Here is a 19,267-nt window from a genome sequence, read left to right as displayed (position 1 = left end):
TTAATTGCAAATATAAATTTTCGAAGTATATGTCTAGCTGCAATGATTTTCCTTAGATATTTTTATAAATGAGATGTATGTGTAATAATTATTTCTATTTTTTCACATACATTACTAAAATTATTTTTTGTATGATTATAGGAATTTCTATTATTTTAGTTGGATATTTGGGTTAATTGCCTCATATTAGAGATAGACCAGCATACAAAAGCTCTAGTCAAGCCAAATTACTATGGGAGTGTTGATTGATGGAAATATAAATAGGAGAAGAAAATATTGAGGGGGGAAGAATGGGGGTGTGAATCCAAATCTTAAACACTTATTATTTTTAGCAATTCATTCACACCTTCACTAGTTGTCTTGTGCACGCAATACTTGTAAAAGTAAACTTGTTGTAACATGTAGATCTAATATACCACATGCACAAAAATAAACACATAACACAATATTCTTTACCCATAAATGCTCCAAGGTGAATATAAAACTAGGGTGGGGATGACACCCATAAATCTTCACTACTACAAAAATAAAGTTAACATGTTACGGCTATAATGTTTGACCATAATATATGATCTATCCTATGAATGGTCTGCCCTATTAAAAAAAATTGATATTGTTAGCTCCCACCTTGTTAGAGGGTTTAACACTTACAATAAAGTAAGGACTATGTTAGGATATTTACATATATATTTTAAGACCACTCTATTAAGAGATTTACCCTGATTCAATTTGATTAAAACTAATTCTGTACCTAACTCTTAGTTTTCTCTATAAGCTAATTATGAGCCTCCTAAATTTGCAAATTGATCTTGTCTTTGATTTGATAAATCTTTTCTTTCCCTTCATTGCATTGATTAGATCACTTACTCTATTATGAAATAACAAGACACTTCTACTTGATGTCTTGGTGTGATCTTTATCCTTCATTTCACTTATTCACAAAGCTCATTTGATTCTTCACTCTTTTCTCACACACCTGATCTCTCTTGAATTGTTCACACATGTCTCCAACCTAGGTTAAAATCTTCTCTATTTAAAGAATTGCATAAAGAATTTTCTAGATGCTTCCTTATTTTACCTCTTCATCTAAGATCTTAATCACATAACATAGAGATTTGTGGCCCACATCATGAAAGGAATAATGTTTGTAACAATAGCTACAAATATTAAATGTTCTTCTATATTGGCGTGAAATTTTTTTACCTAAAACTTTGTATCATTTCTATCTCTTATGTAAAGTGTGCATTTCGCATCACTTATTGTCTCTAATACTTGGCATGTTGTTGATACTTGGTCTGTACTATGCTCAAAACTTGTAAAGTAGCTCAACATTTATATACTTGAACTGCTCAAAAGGTGTTGAACTTAGATTGTATAAGAAATACTCAATTTCCACATACTTTCTTGACTCCTATAGAGATTGGTACATAGATATGTACTTGACTCAGCTTGTATAGAGTAGCTCTGTCACAGTGATGATCATATGACTTTTCCTAATAAATGACTAAATGTTTGACATAAAAGACAACAATAGTTAGAGATAACAATAGAGAGGACTTTATAATTGTTGTTACTATAGAAAACTTATTTATACAATATGGAGAATACATTGGGAAAAGATTAATTTTTTCAACTATTTATAAACTTGAGAGAAACACGACTTGGAATTGAAGATTGGAAATTATTAACACTAAGAAAAAATAACTAACATTTCCATAACAATCAATGAAGACTTTGGAAACAATGTTTATTTGTTCTCCATAAATAGTAATGTTGATAGCCATTTTAAAATTTTAAAAAAAAATCTCTTAAAGAACATATTATACATTGTATTCCAAAAAAAGTTGGATCTAACAATTTATCTCAGGGAATTTCTTATGATGAGCTTGATAGAGAATTATTGACCAATAAGAATGCAACAGTGATGCTAAGATCATATCTATGCATAAAGGGAGGTCTTGTTAATGGAATTTTAGGATATTTTCAAAGTATAGTCCACAAGCCTTGAAGCATGCCATTAGAACTACCAATATATGTAATGGTTATGTTTGATAATTACACTGCACACCTATTTGATGATCAAAATGTACTATAAACAATTCATATTAGTCCAACACAAAGAAGTTCTATAGTTCAAATCGGGATAACTTTAACAAATTCCCATTTGGAAATATATATATATATATATATATATATATCTTAGTGAATCCAACATTTTTTTAGGGGGAAAATTTTAATTTCTATTGTCAATTTTTTTTCAAACTTTGGAAAAACTTAATTTCGTAGCCAATTTTTTTTGTTGCATGAAAATTGAGTAAAACCCCAACGAATCTTTAATTATTAAAGAAAATCATGACCAAAAGTATGGATACCTAGAAACCATATTTTATCTCATGTAAAACATAGTAACTCATTTTAATAACCATTAGATGATCATAAATTGATGGTATAAATCATATTTTGGGCCTAAATGTTCAAGGACAAATTTTTTTAGAGAAAATCTCTAGAGTACTGACATTTGTCCACAGTGAAATACATTTCAAGACAAAGATTAAAATGATAAAATCTTACTTGGAAAGTCTATACAATAGAGAAATAGCCAAGTATATGTACTTGTTATATAACCTAACTTAAAGTTTTACCATATATTGGTGTGACCACCGAATAAGACAAGCCCCAAAAATTGTACACAAAAAGCTTTAATTTACCATGTGAAAAGATTATATTCAATTGGTGAATTCATCTTCAAAATAAAAATTATTATTCATTATTGGCGATCGATTAGAGCATACGACTCGATTTTCATAAAGTGCAAGTGACTCCGCCATCCCAAAAGTGCAAAAAAAAATCACCAAATTTAGGGTCCTCAATGAGTGAGATTAACCATTTGGAAAATATTCACCACTAAAATAAATTGTGGTTGAAATACCATTCAGATTGGATTGGGCTTTCACAATATACAAATCACACGGCTTGACATTTGCAAAGTGACTATTAATATAGGGCCAACTAAAAGAACTGGAATGACATTTTTTTACCATATCTTGTGTAAAGTCTTTAGAAGGACTAAGAATAATACCACCCTTAACCTTTTATTTTTATGAAAATATGATGAATTGAAGACAACTTGCAATGAGGAAAGATGACGAAAAGAGATTGAATTCTTTACAAATAAGTTAGTGTATTATATTTTTATGAAATAAAAATAAATCATTTTTGTTGTGATTCACATTTTTCTACCTTACATGAAACTAAATGTAATCAAAATCATGTGAAAACCCTAAATCTAACTAAGCATTTAATGTAGCAAATTGAACCCTTTAATGAAAGTAGATTTAATTATTGTAATACATTTCATCAACCATGACTAAACAAAAAAAAATCTAATTAAATAATAATACTAAAACTATACAAACACTAAACCATATTAAACCATAAAAAATTATATGTTGAATCTTAATTACCTCTTACCAAGCCAAATAGATTTGTAACTAAAAACTTAATCCAAATCTAATACTAAACAAAATTGAGCTTAGTCATTAATCAAAATAAAAAATAAGCATACACTATGTTAATTTCCTTCCAAATCATAAACCTTTATGAAAAATATAATCAAAGTAACACTTTACAATTTAATTAATATTCAACCTTAACCCTGAACCTAACCCCAATCATAAACCAATCCATCATAATTATAAAAATAAACATAAATTAAACCTATATAAATATAATTATGGGCTTTGATATGGATGAAAAGTCCAAATGAGTCATTTGATGAACTTGAAGCAATAATTGTTTGCAAGCTTTCAAATATGTTTTGGCCATCCTCATTACTATGTGATATCTTTCTTACACTTCATGCTCACTTCAAGGCTACTCAGAAATGACCATGACATTACTAGATTTTATTTTTACAACTAAAGTTCCTTGGAAAATAGATGCAAAAATCCTTCAACTTTTGTGGAAAACATGTCTTGTTTGAGCTGGTCTAGGTGGAAAGGATACTTTTTTAGAAGCAGTTACTATAGTCCTTGATTTTCCACTACTACAACATGGATCTATGGGGGCATTCTCATTCATATATCGTGTTTCTACTTTAGATCCAAAGTCTACACTTGCAGTCTAATGATTAGTGCACATTGTGTTGATCTCAGATTGGTTGTGACAAGTGAGTGTCGACACACTTAAGTCATTTACTTAGTTCATGTCAAACTAGTAATACATGCCTAGCACAACATGTAATTATTAGACCATCCCGAGTTGCAATGAGTGTCGACTCACTCATGTGTCAAGTCACTTAGGTGCCAAGTAGATAGACCATGTGGAGTGATTCAAACGGGATGTCGAGTAATGTAGGTGTCAAGTCATATTATATAGAACAATGCATGTCAAGCATTAGAGACTTCATATGTTGAGTGACGTAGTTTTGACATATTTGTTTGTAATGGTACAAACAACTATGTAAACCATTTTTGAGCTGACTTAAAGATAGATTTCAATATTTTGGAGACAAGGATGAATCTCTAATTGGATTCCCTATGCAATTTCATGCAACCAATCAGAAAATGGGAAGGATTAAGTGGCAAAATGGGTGAAGTCATAGATTCATATCTAACCCTAAGCCACCAAAGTCTTCTTAAGGAGGATGAAGCTCTAAACTCTTTATTGGTGAGTGATTGAATTAGAGGACCAAACAAGATAGTTTGCAGAGCATTCAAGGTGACTTAGAATAAAGAGTAAATTGTTGAATTGGTTAGAGAAGAATAGAGTATATAAGAAAGGACACAAAATTAAGACATATAATCATGAAGGATCAATAAGTTATTGTGTAGAGGTGACCTGTTACAAGGAAAGCAAGTGCCAATTGTAGGATCTATGCTGAGACATTTTAACAGGTGATTTCAGTTAAATATCTTAAAAGAGTAGTCCTAATAGGCTATATGAAATATTTTAATAGGGTGCTTACTTAGTTGTAAGTTGAAGTCCTCTAAGAAGGAACACTTCTAACAAGGTTTTGAAATCATCTAACAAGGTGAGAACTAACAGTCTTTGTAAGCCTTTAATAGGGAAGACCTTTCACAAGCTAGATCATGTTTCATGGTCAAAATATGGTAACCTTCATTGGATATGCTTTATTAATGTAGTAATGAAGATTTGTGGGTTTCATTTCCACCCTAGTTTTACCTTCTCACTTGGAGGGTTTCTAGTTAATCATATTTGGTGTTATGTGTGTGAATGCTTACATGGTTATATGATTTAGATGCATATTCTTTACATGTTCTTTCAGTATATTAATGCATGTGATGAATGAATGGTGAATTTTTTATGGGTCCAAGGTTAAACTACTAATTCACCACCCACACACACCCCCTCCTCCCCTCAGAAGTTTACTCTTTCCACTTTAATTCCAACACATTGTTGTCTAGTTTTTGGGGGAGAATGCAAATTATGTTACATCTAAGTATGCTTGGGAGTCTAAAGCATCATTTAACGTTGCTTTGATGATTTTGGAATGTAGATAAAATGGTAGTAGCTTCTAGTTTCAAAAATCCATCACTTTTTGGAGCCTTAATGTGCCTTCAAAGATGGGCAGTTAGTGGAAGTTGGGAGGTGAGGATTATAGTAGCTAAATCTCTCATTACAATAGAGAAAAGGTTAGGTGAACCATTTAGATTGCAAATATATGAGTTCCTTCACATGCTAGTTTAAGGTGGAATGCAAACAAAATTTACAGAGACACAACTTAGTGATGGTGAAGACCAAGGAGCAGGTGGCACTGACCTTAGTTCTATAATTGCTCCAATTCTTATTGTCCTAGATGAGATGGAAAAATCACAAGATGATTTGATTAAAGATATAAAGAGTCATGAAAACAACAAGCATGAGTGGATAGATGATGAACTTTGATCTTCCTCTTGGTCCAATAAGTTCTAAGTTGATTGATATTTATTCAAATCATCACCATATAGATTCTGCAACTAGCTTTAATGATCTGACTATTGCACAAGGTATTTCTGATCTCATTCTCTATAGAAAAGTTAGGCAATCTCAATCTACATTAGTTAGTATAAAAACTAAAAATGCATGGGCAACACATCTCAATGATGGTTTATTAGGTGATAAGGTCCTAGGAGTTAACTTGGTAACAAATATCTTGTAGGAGTAGGTATTGATGCTCCTAAAGTGGAAGAAGAAAACTTAACCTCTTTGGCATCTACTATTTATGATAATATGTGGAAAAAAATACTTCTAGAAGCATCAAATGGGGAGGAAGATGATGCATGATTGTTCGGTACATCCTCCCCTAAATCAACTACATCATTTTAAACATCAATTTCATCTTAGTTTGATGTTATTCATTATCCATCATTGTACAAATTGGGCCAATCTTCTTATGGAAAAGCTTAACGATTGTAGGATAAGTCTATACCTACACAAAGAAAACTAAGTAACCTTTCAATAATTTCATCATCCAAAGATCACCAGTTAGACTCTTCACATATCATGGGGTGAACACTAGAGTTATGATTCAACTATAAAGAAAATATTTGAATCAATTAAAAAATCTAATGGCTAGTTCCATGACTCAAGAGTTTTAAGAAGATGAGGAGCATGTAGAAAATCCACAGTTTGGCAAGGCATTATATGATTTTATGGCACGTGGTTATAATGTCCTAAACTTAATAGCTAGATAGGAAGTTGAAATAGAATATAAAATAGATGGTTAGTTCTATGTATGGAAAAAATGATCCGAAAGAGATGGTAAAATGGTTTGATTGGTCCTTGTACTTTATGGGTATGTGCAGGATCATGGTGTGCCAAAAAGTGGCGATCTGAAAAATATGTAGTTCTGAAATGCCTCAAAGAATTTCAAAATCTATTCCCATTTTTTTCCCACCCATCCTGATACTAAATGAAAACAATTAATACCTTTATAATTCCTACTATATCTTTCAATACCAACCTTATATGGTCATCTTTAAAACATCCCAAAAATGTGTTTTTGGCATGTTCTTACGTGCTTTTTACTTCAAGCATGTAGCTGACGACTTTTTTAAAACTAAAATTTGATGCAATGAAAAGGGTTTCTTAAGAATGTTCTTAGCTTTTCATAAATATAAGTTTTGTCAAATTACGAGTTCAGTAAGTAATTATTACTTATTTTCTAATGGAGTTAGCTACAAAGTGCTGATTGACATGCTGGTTGAAAAATAGCTATAACTTTCAAACCTTATAAGGTTTGTGAAATCCAAAAGATGTTTCACATTCTATGCTTCAACTAGTATAAGAAAAAAAAAAAAAAAACTTAATTTTGATTTTTTTTGAACTAGTTAAGGTGGTCAGACACAGGAGTTTTTTAATTCTAAAAATAGTATAGTAGAAAATTCATAATTAATTATTTATTTGGAATAAAAATTTCCAAAAATATGTGTCACATCCAAGCATGAGTCTAATTTTTATATCTAAAATTATATTTAAAAATGTTATCATTTGATTATGATTAAGGTGGTCAGACATACACCTACTTTTTATTTTTGCCCTAAAATTTTTGTAGTACTACATTAAAATCCAAAATTTTGACCAATCAAATAATTTTTTCTCCAGATAAGGCCTTGTAGTTTAGAAACTAGATTCAATTTCCTACAAATTATTTTCTTACAACTTTTTGATATAAAGTCCAGAACCACTTTAAAATTATGTGTCAAGTTGACATAACCCTGATTTGCTGGTTTTTCACTACCACTTAAGGCCATAGTTTGGTACACCATGATCCTGCACATACCCTTATGTGAGCCCTTCCTAGAGCAATTTTTATGTAGCAAAGAATAAGATATGTAGCCCTTATATCACAATATTATCTAAATTTAGTAATGATCTAGCCTTTTCCTATATGAATTATTGATTGAGTTTTGGTTATTTTGTTTTCAAGTAGATGTGCATTTAAAAATAATGGCTTTATGTACATCCATTTGATTATTTGGGACATCCTCCCCTGAATCAACTACATCATTTGAAACCTCAATTTCATCTTAGTTTGATGTTATTCATTATCCATCATTGTACAACTTAGGCCAATCTTCTTGTGGAACAACTTCACGATTGGAGGATAAGTCTATACCTACACAAAGCAGACTAAGTAACCTTTCAACAATTTCATCATCCAAAGATCACCGATTAGACTCTTTTCTACCATGGGGTGAACACCCAAGTCATGATTCAACTATAAAGAAAATATTTGAATCATCTAAAAATCTAATGACTAGTTCCATGACTCAAGATTTTGAAGAAGATGAGTAGCATGTAGAAAATCCATAGTTTGGAAAGGCAGTATATGATTTTATGACACATGGTGATGATGTCCTAAACTTAATAGTGAGATAGGAAGTCGAAATAGAATATGAAGTAGATGGTTAGTTCTATGTAAGGAAAAAATGAGCTGGAAGAGATGGTAAAAGGGTTAGATTGGTCCTTGTACTTTATGTGAACCCTTCCTAGAGTAGCTTTTATGTAGCAAAGAATAACATATGTAGCCCTGCTATCCCAATATTATCTAAATTTAGTAATGATCTAGCCTTGTCTAGTATGCATTATCGCCTGAGTTTTGGTAATTTTGTTTGCAAGTAGACGTGCATTTGAAAATAATGGCTTTAAGTAGATCCATTATTTTTTAATTATTTTTAGTCGATGGACTATTATAGGTGGGAACTTCACTTAAAACCTGTCTGACGCTGAGAATACTGGTGGCAAGTTAGTTAGTGGTTTTCAATCATATGCTAATTTTTTCACTCATCAAGAAAATCGTTAATCCTATCAAATGAAATCTAATCTAGATCATATCAATTTTTTAAATCAAATACAATCAAATTAAATCTTTAATAGATACAAGTAATGTGAAACATGAAAAATGCAATAAAATGATATCTTTCATGAATACAAATAAGGAAAAATATACAACTTTTTCCCTTCCCTAAGGCACACAGGTTCCTTCAAGATCTAGAATTGGAAAGCAGTTCAATTAAATATGTCATACAAAGCATGCATACAACTTTCTACTACTCAGATTACATGAACAAACTAATTCTTTTAATGTCACTTTATGATTTACATGATCCAGTTTAACTAGTTTGATCAAGGGGTTCTCACCTTTTGGCAATTTGACTACAATCCCTCTTTAACTACAACCTTCTACAAGGTTGTCCCTCTTCTAAACTCATCTTAAAAAGCCCTTCCTTGACTCATCACAAGAATTTTTTGTGAATGCAATGCTCCAAATCATTACCACTTCACTCTAGTAAGTTTATTTCACTTAAAATATATTCAACCCACAATATATTGCATAACTAATCTTGAAGTATTTTTCTATAATATTTTTCTATGTTGGTGAATTCATTAATTTTTTTAGATTGTATATAGAGGGATGAGTTCATGTGAAAACATCTGAATTGTGTTTTCATATACTATGCTTGGTTCAAACTTAATAGATATTTCTTCTACAAGAGTTTGTGGAATATTCATTTTAACAACAAAATCTAGTAAATTGGAAAGGCACAATTATTTTTCTTTTTCTTTTTCTTTTTCAATACTCTTATGTATGGATTGAACAACCTATTGCAGACAATATGCATATTCTTATAACAACTTTTGGGCTATTTATAGACGCACAAACAATACTAAAAGAACTTTATAGACATAAAACCTCTAAGAGGCCTCAACAATATGATAAGTTGGTGTCACTAATAGAGATGACAAAAGGTGGACATGTCAAGATTCTTGAGTTGTTTGGGGAATATGTAAGTGAGTTCAATTTTACACATCTTGGATTCTAAGGTTTTTAATCTACATGCCTCCCTCAAGTTTTTTTACCTTGTCTGATATCATATTCTTTTACTCTTAAATCTTGTACTAGGACATCCCAATTTATAATATTTGTACAGATCTACTAGTTTTATTATTATTCACAATTAAAAGAGAGGGGGGTTTCCTTTTCAAGATTACTATTTGGGAACCCTTTCTTGTTATCTGACTTCTTGTCTAGAGAAATAGAGATTCAAACAGAAATTACTTGTACATGTTACAATTTTGCAACCTAGTATTATGACACTTGATGGTTATTCACACCTTTTTGAACTTGTTGAAAAGTACTTGAGGGAGGATAAGAGAAATTCTGATAGGATCCAAGACAACATCACTTCATATCTCTTTGATATGTTCTCTAAAGAGGAAATTAAATCTATATCTAAACTAACAATAGATAAGCTAGATAGCTACATAAAAAGTTACTTTGCATTTCATTGGGATCACTATATGTTTATGATTAATCAAGTAATCACATGGCACAAAGACAAATAATTTCCCTATTTTGAGTGCATTAGGTTCCTTAAGTTTGTATATACTAGCTCAGATATCCAAGGAATTGTTGTCAATTTTATTGGTTATCTAGATTAATTCTTCTCAAAATAAGCTTCAATCTGTTGTGTATATTGCTACCAAGTGAAACATGTATTAATATGCATATATGCATTTGGTTGACATTTTGAACCTTAATTTTTTTTAGATTTTATTACTATTTGTTTGTGATTCTATTCTTTGTTACTATCAAAATATTTTCATGAATTGTATTTTATAAATAATAGTTCACAAAAAATGTCCTTGCACAAGATTGAATATTTATTATCCATAAAATAATTTTTATGATCCATATTTAAAAAATAATATCTCACAAGAACAGTCCTCTTGAATTCTTATCACTTATAAAACCTAGGTACATCTAAATTTCCAACTAAATCACCAACAATAGTAGTGATCTAATTGAACTATGCTATGAGTTTCCCCTACATTTGAGTCCACTTCATTTACTACCACATATGTAATATCTTCAACATTCATTATAGATCTCCTTAGCTCATTCATTTAATAAATTTGAAATTGTACCATATCCTTTTCCATTTTTATAGCATCCATGTTTTTTCTCCCAAGGTTACCAATCATTTTTCATAACTGAAATGTACCAAACAAAAAAATTGTATGGAAAAAAGTATTAAATGGGTTATAAATAATCTCAAGACAAAAAAAAGTCTTTTTTACTCTATTACAACAGTTTTAAATTATTGGTCACTATCCTCATGTTCCTATTTGGACAATTCTAGTTGTGCCAATTAATGTCAATGATAGAAGTCATGTGTTGCTTCCAATTGTGGGAGGGATGGGTGTGGGAAAGAGTACAATAGTCAAAGATATAATGAAAAGGAATTATTTGATTTTTTTCATTATTCATTGGAGTATTCAATATCCATTGTAGTTATTTAATTTAGAAATCTCCATAGTATAGATTTCCAGTTAAATTCTTTGTTGGTCATGAAACATCATCTTCACTTTTAACATGGACATGTTTTTCTCAAGATGCATCAAGAATAGAAAGAAGCATCTAGAAAAGAAGACGTAGGAATATGTGGAAAAGATATTCCCCACACTCACAATGTGAACTGATTAAAAACTATTCTAATTATTCTAGTTTGGTACATTTTCATGTTGTTTTGAGAAAATTACACCAATTTTAGTAAATTCAAGTTTGAGTTTTCTAGGCTGGGTTTCATCCAACTTTGAAATATTTTTAAACTATGAACATTTTAGTAGTAAATTAATAGAAAAAGAATCATATATGGTTTGAAAGTAGAGAAAATCTAATTTGATCTACAAAACTTGACCCCTTGTTGTGGTCTATAGAGAGTGTTTAATGTATTTATCTAAAACCTATCATGAAACCCTCCAATCTAAGGCTTTGGCCTATAAATATCTATTGATAACTTTCTTTTCAACACTAAAACAATCCTAAATCTTTGGTGCCTAGTTGAATTTTGAGTTCTTTCTAATCCAATTGGTTTCGAAATGAATAAGTCTAATGGAAGATATTGGAAGCTCTAAGCAGACTGTCTTGTAGCATTTTAGTAATTATGATAGCTTATTGTGATATTTTGATTCATTATTGACATGTTGGACATTCCAAATGAAGAAGGGAGCATAAGTTTTTTTTTTTAAAATCCTAAATGAGAATTTCATATATGCATGCAAATCCATAGTTATCATATATACATGCATACAATCATATAAATTACAATTATATCCTTTTATTTCCCTTTCTCTCTCTATGCAGTATCTTCCTAGTCAGATTTTGAAATCTACAAATTCTAATCCATGTCTATCATGACATGAACGATAATCATGTCCATACTTTGTACCTCCATCTTGTTACTCATTGTTTCTTTTCCTCTTCCGACCTAAATAACTCGACTAACTAAGGATTCCGCATGACTGATGACATTATATATGTATGTAGACACCTTCTTAACTCTTCCATAAACCTTCTTGATTACATTGCATAGCTCTATATCTTTAATTATACAATACTTTCCTCCCATTTAGGACCAATGCCTATTTTTTATTGTCAGTCTACATTTTATCATGTTTCTATTCAAACCCCATCCTTTTCCACTTCAATTGCAATAAATTTCCATGTCACTTATAGTTTAATCAATGTTTTATTTGTGATAAGCTGATTAATAATTCGTCATCTTGAAGGAATTTTCATTTGGTTGAATTAACTCTTCTCCCATTTTCCCTAACACCTCGATGCATGAGAAACATTTCTTTAAGGAATATTTTGAAACACTTCTTATACCTTGTTTATGTGCCCACACTTTTCAACTAAAATACTGACAAAATCCCTTCTTTGTTGTGCTTTGGTGGGTGTCCACACTTCATCTCTAAGTTTCCATGTGGAATGGGGTGGGAGGATGTTGATCAGGCTATGTTATTTGGCTTAAATCAGTTGTCAAGTGCATGAAAGTTTCTCACACCTTTCTAAAAAATATTGCACATTGTGTCCTATTCAAGAATGACATTTAGATTAGGCTTTTTGTGAACAGAGCATGTGTTGGGTCTAGATTACACATTCTATAGTTGTTACCATAGAGAATATGGAAGAGAAAATGGTGATTGGACATACAGTATGTATCCAAACAAGCAAACTCTACAATGGCTACACTAGCATCCTTTGGAATATGACCAAATGAGCTATTGATGTTGAGATTAACAAATAGTTTGGTAGTTGGATTATCATGTGGACAAGTTGATGTTAATGCATGTTCCAATATGTAAGTTTTGCATACATATCAACTATGGGAGTGACAATCATATAATTTGGAAAATTCCATCTTGAGAGATGGCTACACTTTGATCCATATCTTTCCACAGTGCAAGTGAATGCCAAAAACCAAAAAAAAGAAAGAAATAAACCAAATTTGGGAAAACAAACAAAATCTAGGAACCAATTTTTTTTGGGTTGGTTTTGATCGTGGATATGCTCGGTTACTCTTGCATCCAACATGTCGGGTAAGAAAATACAAGATCATAGGCTCACAAACAAGAAGATAAGAGTCAAACTACACTTCTAGGTTGTAAACATCCTAAAAGATCCCATTATTACTTCAGGTACATCGAAATCCTTCTTCCTTAAGGGTAGGTGCACCAAGTTGTGGTGCCAAAAACATGACACCTAATGTTTTTTTTTAATTTTGCAAAGGACGTATGCACTTTGAAAAAGAATTTTTTTTAATAAATCGGTTGCAAACCTGTGACCCATTTTACCACTGCATTTGGGTTTTCCATTTCTTACAAACAAAGCGCATGCAGATTGAAGAAGTCGAAGAATTTTGTTGCCTGCCTCCTCAAAATGCATCCTTGTCACCAAAGTTTAAGATTAGAATCATGTAGTATGTTTTCTACTCTTGTTTTTGCTTTGTTTTATATGTTTTTGCATTATTTTTGTAAGTTTTTACATTGTTTTGTAGGTTTTTTTTTTTTTTTAATTCAAATTTCTTTTTAAATTTAGATTGCAATTAGTTTCTTATCAGAAAATGTAAATAATCAACCGCCAAATCCCTAGTCAGATCAACAAAATCAAAATGAAAACCCTCCACAAGATGAAAATCAAAACTCTCCATAAGATACAAATCAAAACCTTCCACAATAAGAGTAAGAAATTTTGTAACCTACACTGATTGGAAGACCTCCTCCTAGCACCCAAGACAACATTATGAATGAAATAGAAAGAGAGAAAAATGAATTAGAAGCACTCATTGGTAGGTTGAAAGCTTGTGGAAAAACCAATCCAATAAGAGCACAATTGGCATCCTCCCTTGAGTCCATTATAACCTATGTAGCTTCTATTAGTGGTCAATTGCATATTTGGTATGTTAAGAGGGATGAACAAAGTAGATATTATGCAAACAAATTATCATATCAAGATGTAAAAAAAATAGCAAAAGATAGCATTTGTGCATTATTTAAAAATCCTGGTGAGAAATGTAGTGCCTACCCCTAGTTCACACTTTGTTATCATTATCGAACTCTTTTAGAGCTGATTTTATGTTGATGGTTAGCAACATTGTTTTGAGACTATTAGATATTGTGCTATGGATCCAGTTAATACATGATGAGATTACTTGGTACTTTACATTTCATATATGTATGATGATTATTTCTAATGTTTGCAGTTATTAATGATGATTAGTAAGATGATTTATCATATGTGTTTTCTTATGGATACTTACCCCATACTTGCATGTGTATGGTGTGCGTGTTTTCTATTATGTATGGCGTTTCTGATGTGGTTAAGGAAGGGATTCGTAGTCACCTGCTAGTCGAGATTTACATGATGCACCACTTCCTGTCATTGTCTATTTAGTATATATTGTACTTGTACATGCATAGTTTTTATGCAGGTTGCAGGTACCGGGTATCGACTTCTCTGAATTGCTAGGATGAGCGTACCCTATCACATTATCTCAATGATAAGAGAGGGGAGATAATTCTCAAGTCCAAATTCCAACCCTTTAAGCCATTTGTCCTAATTGGAAATTAGGACAAGTATATGAGTTGAGTACCCTCTGAATACGTTGGATAACGTAATTCGTGATATTAACCCTTGGCTTGATTTTGTATGTATTTTGGCTATGATGGGTTTTCATATTTTTACCTTATGAGTCTTTGGTGTATTTTCTATTAATTAAGCCTAATTAAAAAGATTTAATTAATGGTTTAATTAAATGAAAAATTAATATGATATTTTAATATTTATTTTATTTAATTAATTAGAAAATTAATTAAATAAAATATTTAAATTTAAAAATAAAAGTTTAAAGTTTAAATTTGGAATGTGACAATATTTATTTTAATAATAATGTATTTAGTGTTCATTTTTAAATAAATGACTAAATAATATTATTATTAAGCTAATAAATATTTTAGCAAATTAAGTTTTGAAAAATGAAATTTAAAAGTGGAAAATATATTAAAATTATTAAAAGATTCTAAATCTCATGTGATTAAAATATAAATCTATTAAGATTGAAAAGTGGAATTATTAAAGTTAGTGCATGAGATTTAATAATAAATAAATTAAATTGGAAAGAGTAAATTAAATATTATATTAATGATTGTGCATTATTTTAATATTTAGAAGTTTGCAAATTCTCGAGAGTTGTTATGTAGACAACACAGGAGTTTGCACTCTAAGAATGCACAAGTTGTCTACACTTAAGAGTTAGCATTTTATTTGAGCACATGGTGTCTACAACCTTGAGACTCATTTAGAAGGTTGGAGAAGACTCATGCTTGGTTGTCATGCTTATCTTCTAGTTGTTTCTAGAGACACTCTAGATGCATCTTAGAGGCTTTTAAATAGAGGCTCTCCTAGTGTGTTTGGACAAGCTTAATGGAAGCTAAAAGCTTCAAGCTAAAAATAGAAGCTTCAAGTTTACATGCTCATATTCTTCTTCATGCTCATATGCTCCTTCATGCTCATATGTTTCTACATGCTCATATATTTTTACATGCTCATATGCTTCTACATGCTCATATGTTTTCTACTTGCTTCTATGCTTCTTCTAGCACTTCTAGTCACTTGGAGGATTCGAATGGCTTGGACCTTGGAGGAATTGTGAAAGATGGAGAAGGAAGGGATTTTCTATGGACTTCTGAAGCATGGAAAAATTAGCATCAGTGTCTAGGTGCACTCGTGATATTCGCATATTTTCTTTGCACTATTTCTCTTCATGTCTTCATCATGTTTGTTATATGTGTCTGAATACTCTTTGTAGTTGAATCTACAATTAAATTGGAATCTATATATTTTATTGGTTGAGAAGAAAAATAGAAAAAACCCTAGATCAAATTAAGGAAGAAATTAGATCTAAACGAGTTTGGGTTCGAATTAGAATCAAATTGAAATAGATTTGAAAATGGTTTCAAGATTTATGGCCAAATCCATTAGTGAAATTATTGGATAAATTTAGAGAACAATTACCTTTTAGGAGAAATTCTTAATTCATCAAAAATTGTCCTATCGCTGCCCCTTGGATAGACTTGAACTTAGTCATTCATAACTTTTTATCGTGATCGAATTTATTCGATCGCTCCAGTCAGAATTGGCGCAACTTGGCCCTCTCCAACATTTTTCAATTTCAGCCCGATCCAACGGTTCATTAGGGAGATATGGCCCTTGTACTGGGACTATTTTATTCAAAGACAGATATTTCTCCATTTCCCATAACCAAGAGTTCTTTATGCTTAAACTTCACAAAAATAATTTATCAAAGCATGGAATGAATTAAAGATATTATTGTAATCTTTCCTTATTAGAATCTTATTAATATGCATTAGTTTTATATGATTTATCATCTAATCTAATTAAATCAAATTTAATTAAAATTAGTTAATAGTAGAAGAAGTGTAATTAATTATTAGTCAATTTAAGTAAATGGATTTTTAAATGAGGAAAAATTAAAAGAAAAGAGATATTAATATGTGGAATTAAATAATTGAGTTATTAATGAGATCATTATTTAATGGATAAGATTATTAATGAGTGATGGTATAAATAGTTTTAACAAGACTAATTGGTCGAGATAGAGGAAAGGAAATTCATTATATAATGATTAAATCAGAATCATCTCTTGAGAGAGCATTAAATTATAATGATTCAAACATTTACCCTTAGTTGAGTTTAGAAAGTTTGATTTCAAAACATTACAAGGATTATACTATTTAAACGGGATAACTATAGGGTTAAAGGAAGTCTTCTTGCTTGATAATAATCATTGAGTTATCAATTAAGTTATGCAATGGATTGATTAATTGAAAATTGATAAGCATTATTTTGATAATTTAAAATAATCCATTACTACGAGTAATTGCACCTATCATTTAAATATTAAAATGGGTGGAATTAGGAATCTCTTCTACCTAGAAAATACTTTAAATTTGAAAATAGTAGTTGACTTTTAACTTACAAAATTATAGTTAGTTATTAGTCAACTGATATTAATTAGAACGTTGCCATGGATATGTAATTATTAATTAAATTAATTAGAGGTAATTAGATTTAATTAATAATTAATTTATGTAATAAAGTTTTAATTGATATACTAATATCAATTCTTTTAGTGAAGTTGTTAAATAATTACGTCGAACTTGACAAGTCGTACTCTCATGACTTGAACAATGATCTTAAATCTTTTTGGTGAGACTTAGTAATATTTAATTGAGAACTATTAGAATGTTAAAAGGTCATGGATTGTGTACCTGTGTTAATTGATTGAGATAAATAAAGTTATATTCTTCTTATTCAAAGATTGATAATTGGTTCTCTTATAATTTAACGAATAATGATCCTTTGATTATCTCGAAAAGTTATAGTAACATTAGAGAAGAGTTAATCAATTAGAATATGGATCATAGTTAAACAAAGAAAATAATTTAATTAAGGATCAATAATGATCAGTTTAATGAGTAAATATTTATCCTTAAGTTATTCTTAGAATGTAATTCTTAAGAATGTAAGGATAATGCTTTCGGAGAACAAACGGGTTGACGTGTAGGTCAAATGAAGAACCTTACACATTTATATTTGAAATGAAAAACTGAAGCTCTACACATTATTCAGCTATGTGATTTTAATAAACCAAAACATGTGTTTGCATCGTGTTTTCTCTATGCTTCTTGTTTTGGGTTTTGGGTTGACTAGTGTTGACCAGTTATAGGACATCTACCAGAGGCTCAGGGGTTATGATTGTGATGTCATGATGATGTCGTATTCTGATCTTTATAAACCCAACCATGGTTATGTGATGGTATGCTCTATGAGATGATTGTATTACTGATTGTTATTGCTCATCAGTCTTCTTGAGTGAAGCTGAGTTATGTCTATCTAAGACACTTGACTTACCATTTTTGAGTCATTGATCAGTTATCCTTGGATTGCTTTCTAGTCGCCATGATGGGACTGAAATGTTGATTTATTTCTTGATGATTTCATGTTGTGACATGTTTGACTCAACCATTTTGGAGTCTTTGATCAGTATTATTTTGAGATATTCTTGGTTACTTGTTAAGAACCAATGGATATTGTGATTCATATTGGAGATTTTATTTATGAGGTTTACTTTGTGGAGCTTTTATGTGTTCTTGGATGGGAGAACCATCTTATTATCAGGTTTCCTGTTAAGGAACTGAGTTTGATCTTTATGAGTGTTGTGGTATGGGACACAACTATGAATTTATGTGCTTAGGAGAGGTTGTCTAGGTACAATACTATGGGAGTGGCTTGTATAGGGGTTCGGGGCCCAAAGTGGTCAGTACCAGGGTAACCTAATGCAAGTTATGTGATAAGTAATAATCTAGTAATTAAAATTTATGGGGGGAAACACACTAAAAAGATAAGTTAGAGATATTTAAACCACCCATGCCTTGAGTGCTTGTATAGACTAAGGATGGGAGAAGTGCCTCGTCTTCTTGAGAGGGCTTCTTGGTTTCCACATGTGCCACGTTGAGGGTCCGAGGTTCAGAGTAACCAGTCCAGGGTAACTCAAGCAGCCATGTGATGACACTCCCTAGTATGTAGCCTAAGTCTCCTTTATACATTTTATGTACCTTTGGTGGTGTACTTATTGTTGTGCCTCTGCGATTAGATGTCGGTTTATGATTGGAATCTTTGAGTTAGTATACCTTTAAGATTATTGGACTTAAAGAGATTTATGCTATATGTTTTTGATAGCTTGTTTGGGACTTGAGATTATCTCCTCAGCACGGTGGGAGTGGACCACTTAGGTTCTACGCGATCGGGTGGTAGTGTTTTTCCACTCTTATCATTTGAGATTCGTTTGAGACACCGTGGCTGGAGTATTCTTGATTGGTATTTATCTTCATTCTA

The 19,267-nt window shown here is 31.0% G+C and overlaps 1 pseudogene; it reads left to right on the top strand.

Moving 5' to 3' along the window:
• The first annotated feature begins 3,731 nt into the window (after positions 1–3,731).
• On the top strand, positions 3,732–6,408 carry LOC149557981 (uncharacterized; annotated as a pseudogene).
• Positions 6,409–19,267: the final 12,859 nt, after the last annotated feature.

Source organism: Cupressus sempervirens, chromosome 5, assembly GCF_028749045.1.
Source record: "Cupressus sempervirens isolate cs-2001-9-10 chromosome 5, ASM2874904v1, whole genome shotgun sequence".
NCBI lineage: Eukaryota > Viridiplantae > Streptophyta > Pinopsida > Cupressales > Cupressaceae > Cupressus > Cupressus sempervirens.
The sequence above is the reverse complement of the archived record's forward strand: the minus strand, read 5'-3'. Positions and strand labels throughout refer to the sequence as shown.